Consider the following 8,161-nt stretch of genomic DNA (forward strand, 5'->3'; position numbering starts at 1 on the left):
AAAAAAATTAAATATTTTTTCCTAATCCCAGTCCCGAAACTAATCCCGGGATAGCAGGATTTGTAAATAATTTCTGGAGACGTAAAGGAGCCCTAATATGTAAAAATGTCTTGGTCCATATGTAAATCAAGTATATGACTTCCTGAATAAGTTTAGGGTTACTATCATGGTCAGTATACAGCAATAAAAAATAAAAGAGGGGGAACGATCACCTGTAATTGGAGCATCATTTCTGCAGCAGGGTACACTGTGTTCCACAGGGAAAATATCGGGGGTGTAGAGTGGAATCTTGATCCAGAGGCACCATCAGGCAAAGCTTTGACTGTCCCAGGATGCATTGGGGCCTCCTCTATAACCCCGCCTCCAGGCACTGAGAACTCAGTTTCGTTAACCAGTCCAATGCAGGAGCAGGTAAAAGAGAAGGCAGATGTTAAAATGAAATTCCTATAGATAAGTGGAAGGCTTCATGTCAGACGATACAATCAGGGCCGGTTCTTAGCTTTGTGGCGCCCCAGACAAAATATAGGGTGCGTGGCTACAAATGGGGGCGTGGTCACGACGCTGAAAGAAAAAATTAAATTAAAAAAAAGTATACTTACCATCCCCGTTCCTGATCCAGACCGCTGCAGACCCCCTCCGCCGGCGGCGCCGCTCTTCTCCTCTCCTCTCTTCTATCTATGGGAGAGACGTTAACTTATTACGTCTCTCCCATAGAACAACATAAACACTAGAGGTCAATTATGACCCCTAGTGTCTGTGCCACTATGCTGTGCGGTGCGCGATGACGTCATCGCGCATTGCACAGCAAAGGTCCTCTACATGAAGGGAAACTAGACCGTAGCGCACCGCACAACTAAGGTCTTCTCAATGAAGGGAAACTAGACACTACGCGTCTGGTTCCCTTCAAAGCGGGGGGGCACAGCAGGGCACTGCGGGGGGCACAGTGGCAAATCTTGCCCTGGTGCGGCGCCCTCCGGATGGCGCCGGCGCCCTCCGGATGGCGCCGGCGCCCTCCGGAAGGCGGCGCCCCGGGCAAAAGTACCGCTTGCCCGTGGCAAGAACCGCCACTGGATACAATGTAATGGGAATAATGTAGCCCGCCTGTGAAATCTAAGGATGATAAAAGTTACTGAAAAGTTTAGTGACCACATGTAAGTAAAAGACAGTATGCAGAGCTGGTATAATTATTAATACAGGGATACAAGTCAAGAGGATGTCCAATGCAGCATACAGGGCTGAGTTGCTATGACTGTTACCTCCTTGGAAGCAGCAGTGATAGCGTATGGTGATGCAGCAGGAGGCGTCTGTTATAAGCAGATGCCTCCTGCTGCAGTAGTGATCCGACCTGTGTCCTACTGTATGATGCAGCATCGGATTGCTGGACTCATCATCAGGCAGCTTGTGGCATCCAAGCAAGCCACCTGTTGCACAGGCCAGGAAATCTCTATCCAACGACGGAGATCCCTGGCCTCTTCCCTTTTACTAAACTGCGGTGAATATGCCTTGGTTTTAACAAATGGAGTCCGACGCCGCCTCCAAAATGGCATCAATTAGGAACCAACTTCTCAATTAGTTAATGGTTCTGCTTCCGCTGACAGGACACCATTAGCTCCTGAAGGGTACTGAACACAGCCCAAGCCTGGACAGCGGTCACTCCAACAGCACTGACGCCACCCCCTAACAGAGCCAGAAGTCAGAAGGCTGGTGAGTATATTACCGGAGTCCTGCAGAGAGGGGATCCTCCGGTCATCGTTGGCGGCATACAGGTACACGCGCAGTGCGCCATGTCTCTGGCAAAAAGGGTACATACATGTACAACCGCTGATGTGCCATCCCCAGCCAGTATAAATATTACATTGCTGAGGCTGAAGGGCGGGGCTTCTCCTCAGACTTGCCAGAACACTCACTGGGTGCCATTTTCTTCTGCAGAAACTCCAGTGTGAAGCTCCTGAATGCTGTTTCTCCTCATGACAACGCTGATACAAGTACAGGGTGTTATAGAAGGGGTAGAGAGTGTTCATTATAACCAGGTCTGTGGGCCTATTATTGGTATATGTGCTGTTAGTGGGTAATATTTCCACAATTCACAATAAGGCGCAGTGTGTGGACTGGCAGATCCCTCTGTGTCTCTCTGACAGACTTTAGTGTGGGTCTGTCCCCAATGGGTAGTCTTCAGGTTGCCGAATGTTGGGATCCCAGCGCACAGTATACCGGCGCCGGAATCCCGACACCCGGCATACCGACAAATATTCTCCCTCGTGGGGGTCCACGATCCCCCTGGCGGGAGAATAAATAGCGTGGTGCGCGTAGCGTGCCACCGTGCCTGCAGCGTGGTGAGGGCAGCGAGCCCGCAAGGGGCTCATTTGCGCTCGCCACGCTGTCGGTATGCCGGCGGTCAGGCTCCCGGCGCCAGTATGCTGGTCGCTGAGAGCCCAGCCGCCGGCATACCGTACTACACCCATCCCCAATAGCTCCCCTGTGTGATAGGGGTGTGTGTGTGTGTGTACACACAAGTGTGTAACATGTCAGACATTGGGGAGGGTTCTTCCCAGGAAGAACCCATTTTAGATACACAAGAGGGTAATGTGGTGGCCCTTCCCTCTCAGAAGGAGCCGGAGTGGGTGAGAATGTTGCAAAAGAATATGTCAATGCTTGCAAAGAAATTCTCTGAGTCTGAACAACAGACTAAATATTGGAGGCAGTCTGTGGAGGATGCACTGTTTACTGACCCCTCCATATCATCCGCTCGGGTCCCATCCAGTTCCCAGAAAAGGTCTCTGGCCCAGATAATGCAAAAGGACACAGACACAGATTCCGACTCTGATGTCGACACTGGGGATTTGAGAGGGGTAGACCCCAAATTAGCCAAAAGCATACAATGTATGATAGTTGCTATAAAGGAAGTGTTGGAGTTTCCTGAAACAACACTGGTCCCTGAGGAAAAGGATTATTTTAAATTAAATAAAAAACAGGTTGTGACTTTTCCTCCTTCAAAGGATTTGAATGCATTCTTTGAAGAATCCTGGGCTAACCCAGAGAATAAATTTACCCTTCCCAGAAGGATACGTGTAGCGTACCCTTTCCCTGAGGAAGACAGGCACAAATGGGAGACACCCCCAATGATAGACACCTCAGTTTCTCGGCTGTCTAAGAAAATAGTTTTGCCTGCCCCTGGTTCAGTCTCTTCAAAAGATCCAGCTGACCGTAAATTAGAAACAACCCTAAAATCCATATATACGGCTAACGGAACGGTGCTCAGGCCCACCATTGCTTGTGCGTGGGTAGGTAACGCTGTGGAAAAATGGTCTGACAACTTGCTTGTTAACATAGACATAGTTGACAGGGATGAAATAGTCCTAACTCTCGGCCATATCAAAGATGCTGCAGGTTACTTAGTTGAAGCTATGAAGGATATTGGGTTGCTGAGTTCAAGATACTCCGCTATGGCGATTTCAGCCTGCAGGGCACTGTGGATCCGCCAATGGAATGCTGATGCGGAATCAAAAAAGAATATTGAGGCGCTTCCTTACAATGGAGAAGCCCTCTTTGGAGACAAGCTGGATGCCATGATTTCAACAACTACATCAGGCAAGTCAGCATTTCTGCCTTCCGCAGCTGCTCCACCTAGGAAAGGATTTCATTCTCATACGATGCAATTCTTTCGGCCCAACAAGTCCAAAAAGGCAAAGGGTACCCCCTTCTTCGCAGGAAGAGGTCGAGGAAGAGGTAAAAAATCTACAACACCATCAGGCTCGCATGAGCAGAAGTCAACAGCTACTTCTGCTAAAACCTCAGCATGACGCTGGGGCTCCCCTGCGGGAGTACGTTTGGGTGGGGGCATGTCTACTGTCTGTCAGCCAGGTCTGGGTTCACTCAGATCTGGATCCTTGGGTATTGCAGATAGTATCCCAAGGGTACAAATTGGAATTTCAGGACCTTCCCCCATGCCGATTTTCAAATCAGCCTTACCAGCTTCTGTTCAGGACAGAGCAAAAGTGCTGAACGCAATACAGAAATTATGTCAAGACAACGTAATTTCCTTAGTTCCTGTGTCACAACAGGAAAAAGGGTTTTATTCAAGCCTGTTTGTAGTGCCGAAACCGGATGGCTCGGTCAGACCGATTTTAAACCTAAAGACTCTGAACCTTTATTTGAAAAGGTTCAAATTCAAGATGGAATCCCTGAAAGCGGTGATCTCCAGCTTGGAGGAAAAGGAATTTCTAGTATCGATGGACATCAAAGATGCTTATTTACATGTTCCCATCTACCCGCCACATCAGGCATACCTGAGGTTTGCGGTGCAGGACTGCCACTACCAGTTCCAAACATTGCCTTTCGGGCTCTCCACGGCTCCGAGAATATTCAGCAAAGTGAATGGTTCTTCGCAAGAAAGGAGACAAAGTCATCCCATACTTGGACGATCTCCTCATAAAAGCGAGTTCCAGGGAGAAACTAGTGCAGAACATTGCAATTCCCCTGACTGTGCTTCAACAGCACGGTTGTATCATAAACCTTCCAAAATCACAATTGGAAACCACAAGGAGGTTATCATTTCTGGGAATGATATTGGACACGGAAGCACAGAAAGTATTCCTACCGGTAGAAAAGGCTCTGGAGATCCAGAGGATGGTCAAACAAGTTTTAAAACAAGCATGCGTATCGATTCATCAGTGCATCCGCCTGCTGGGGAAGATGGTAGCGGCATACAAGGCTCTACAATTTGTCCGATTCCACGCCAGGGTGTTCCAATGGGACCTACTGGACAAGCGGTCCAGATCGCACCTACACATGCACCGGAGGATAATCCTGTCAACAAAAGCCAGTATTTCACTCTTGTGGTGGCTTCAAAGTTCTCACCTCCTGGAGGGATGCAGGTTCGGGATTCAGACTTGGATCCTGGTGACCACAGATGCAAGCCTCCGAGGTTGGGGAGCAGTCACGCAAGGGGAAAGCTTCCAAGGACGATGGTCAAGTCAAGAAGTACTCCTTCACATAAACATTCTGAGAGCTATGTACAACAGCCTTCATCAAGCGGCACACCTTCTTCAAGGTCGTCCCATACAGATCCAGTCAGACAATGTAACGGCAGTAGCTTACATAAACCGCCAGGGCGGAACAAAAAGCAGAGCGGCAGTGGCAGAGGTGACAAAGCTACTCCTCTGGGCAGAAAGACATGCAAAAGCTCTGTCGGCAATTTTCATTCTGGGAGTGGACAACTGGGAAGCAGACTTCCTCAGCAGACATGATCCCCATCCAGGAGAATGGGGCCTCCACCCAGAAGTCTTTGCAGAGGTAGCAGATCGTTGGGGCGTTCCTCAAGTAGATATGATGGCATCATGTCTCAACAAGAAGCTTCAGAAATATTGTTCCAGGTCAAGAGACCCACAAACAATAGCAGTGGATGCACTGGTGACCCAGTGGGTGTTTTCAGTCGGTGTATCTGTTCCCTTCACTTCCACTAATACCAAAAGTTCTCAAGATCATCAGAAGAACAAGGGTTCAAGCAATTCTCATTGCTCCAGACTGGCCAAGGAGGGCTTGGTATCCAGATCTTCAGGAGTAATTACTGGAAGATCCTCAGCCTCTTCCTCTTCGCGAGGACCTGCTTCAGCAGGGGCCGTTAGTTTATCAAGACTTACCGCGGCTGCGTTTGACGGCATGGCTGTTGAGCGCCAGCTCCTAGCCAGTAAGGGTATTCCCAATGAAGTCATTCCCACACTTATTCTGGCCAGGAAAGGAGTAACGTCCAAACATTACCATCGTATTTGGAGAAAATATGTATCTTGGTGTGAATCCAAGAAGTCTCCTCCGATGGAGTTTCAATTAGGACGTCTTCTCCTATTTCTACAGGTGGGTGTGGATGCTGGCTTGAGATTAGGGTCTATCAAGGTCCAAATTTCGGCCTTGTCCATTTTCTTTCATTTCCTGAGGTCCAGACGTTCGTGAAGGGGGTTCTGCGCATCCAACCTCCCTTTGTGCCTCCTGCGGCGCCATGGGATCTTAATGTGGTATTGCAGTTCCTTAAATCGGACTGGTTTGAGCCTCTACAAGAGGTAGAGTTGAAGTTTCTCTCTTGGAAAGTGGTCATGCTCTTGGCCTTGGCCTCAGGCAGATGAGTGTCTGAATTAGGGGCTCTGTCACACAAGAGTCCTTATTTGATTTTTCATGAAGATAGAGCTGAACTGCAGACGCGTCAGCACTTTCTTCCAAAGGTTGTGTCTTATTTACATATCAACCAACCTGTGGTGGTGCCAGTGGCTTCTGACACCTCAGCCGTTTCAAAAGTGCTTGGATGTTGTCAGAGCATTGGGGACTTATGTTGCAAGAATGGCTCGGATAAGGAAAACAGAATCTTTGTTTGTCCTCTATGACCCCAACAAGATTGGGGGTCCTGCTTCTAGGCAGACTATTGCGCACTGGATCGGAGGCAGAGCCGGATTAAGGGGGGGTTCCTGGGGGTAAGTACCTTTCTAAAAGGGCCCCCTGCCATCCGCCACAGCCCACAGGTCGGATCTTTACCGATCCGATCTGCAGCGCTCCAGGATCCCCTCGGCACAGGCAGGCATACTCGTAGCCGCCGACGCCGCATAAAAGTCAGGACAGCACAGCTGAGGCGGCGGAGGAAGTGGCCAGCCTGCTGCACTTATAGATGCTGCTCCTGTCCCTGCTGTAGCCCCGCCGGGCGCCCACGTGCGATGCGCCCGACACTCGTCCCTGCTGCTGCCGGACTCCCACGGTGCTCCTTGTTCTTTTTCCTGCCGCCGCCGGGCTCTCACATGGGGTGCACGGTGCACCCGGTTCCTGCCGCCGCTGGAGCCACACAGTGAACTTACTGGTAGGCTTTAGTATTAAATCAAAAACATTGTATATGTTCCTCTCCCACCCTGCATCTTCTCCCAACCTGCACCCCCCCCTCACCTTGCGTCTTCTCCTAACCTGCACACCCCCCTCACCCTGCGTCTTCTCCTAACCTGCACCCCCCCTCACCCTGCGTCTTCTCTCAACCTGCACACCCCCCTCACCCTGTGTCTTCTCCCAACCTGCACACCCCCCTCACCCTGCGTCTTCTCCCACCCTGCACACCTCCCTCTCACCCTGCGTTCTATCTCACCCTGCACATCCCACTATCACCCTGCACAACCCCCTCTCACCCTGCGTCCTCTCCCACCCTGCACACCCCCCTCACCCTGCGTCCTCTCCCACCCTGCACACCCCCCTCTCACGCTGTGTCCTCTCCCACCCCTCTATCACCCTGCGTCCTCTCCCACCCTGCACACCCTCCTCTCACCGTGTCCTCTCTCACCCTGCACACCCCCTCTCTCCCCCTGCGTCCTCTCCCACCCTGCACACCCCTCTATCACCCTGCGTCCTCTCCCACCCTGCACACCCCCCTCTCACGCTGTGTCCTCTCCCACCCTGCACATCCCCCTCTCACCCTATGTCCTCTCTCACCCTGCACAACTCCCTCTCACCTGGTGCCTCTCTCCCACCCTCTCCCATTCTCTTTCCCTCTCCCCAATATGTCCTATTCAAACCCTGCATCCCCCCCTCTCACCTGGTGCCCCTCTCCCACTCTGCAACACTCTCCCACCCAGTGTCCCTATCCCCAATATGTCCCTCTCCCACCCAGTGTCCCAATCCCCAATATGTCCTTCTCCCACCTAGCAAATCCCCTTCCTCTGCCACTCTCCCCATTATCTCTTCCTCCCACCCTGTGTCCCCCATCTAAGCCAATGCCCCCTTCCCCCTCAGTCCTTCCTCCGCCATGTTTCCTCCCTCTCATCCAGTGCCTCTTAAGGACACGCTCCTTTATCAGCGCGCACGCCTTTGACGTGCGCATCAGTACACCCTGGAAAGGACACTATACCCCATAAAATTTTCCATACCCTCACTTCAAATATAATAATATATATATATATATATATATATATATAATTCATCTGCCTGCCTCTTTATTAGGGGCCCCATTGTCTGAAGTGCCCCGGGCCCCCCATAGCCTTAATCCGGCTCTGATCGGAGGTACCATTCAGCACGCTTATTCCACGGCAGGATTGCCGTTACAGCGTTCGATAAAGGCCCACTCTACAAGGAAAGTGGGTTCTTCCTGGGCGGCTGCCCGGGGTGTCTCGGCGTTGCAAATTTGCAGAGCAGCTACTTGGTC

Source organism: Pseudophryne corroboree, chromosome 6 (assembly GCF_028390025.1).
Source record: "Pseudophryne corroboree isolate aPseCor3 chromosome 6, aPseCor3.hap2, whole genome shotgun sequence".
NCBI lineage: Eukaryota > Metazoa > Chordata > Amphibia > Anura > Myobatrachidae > Pseudophryne > Pseudophryne corroboree.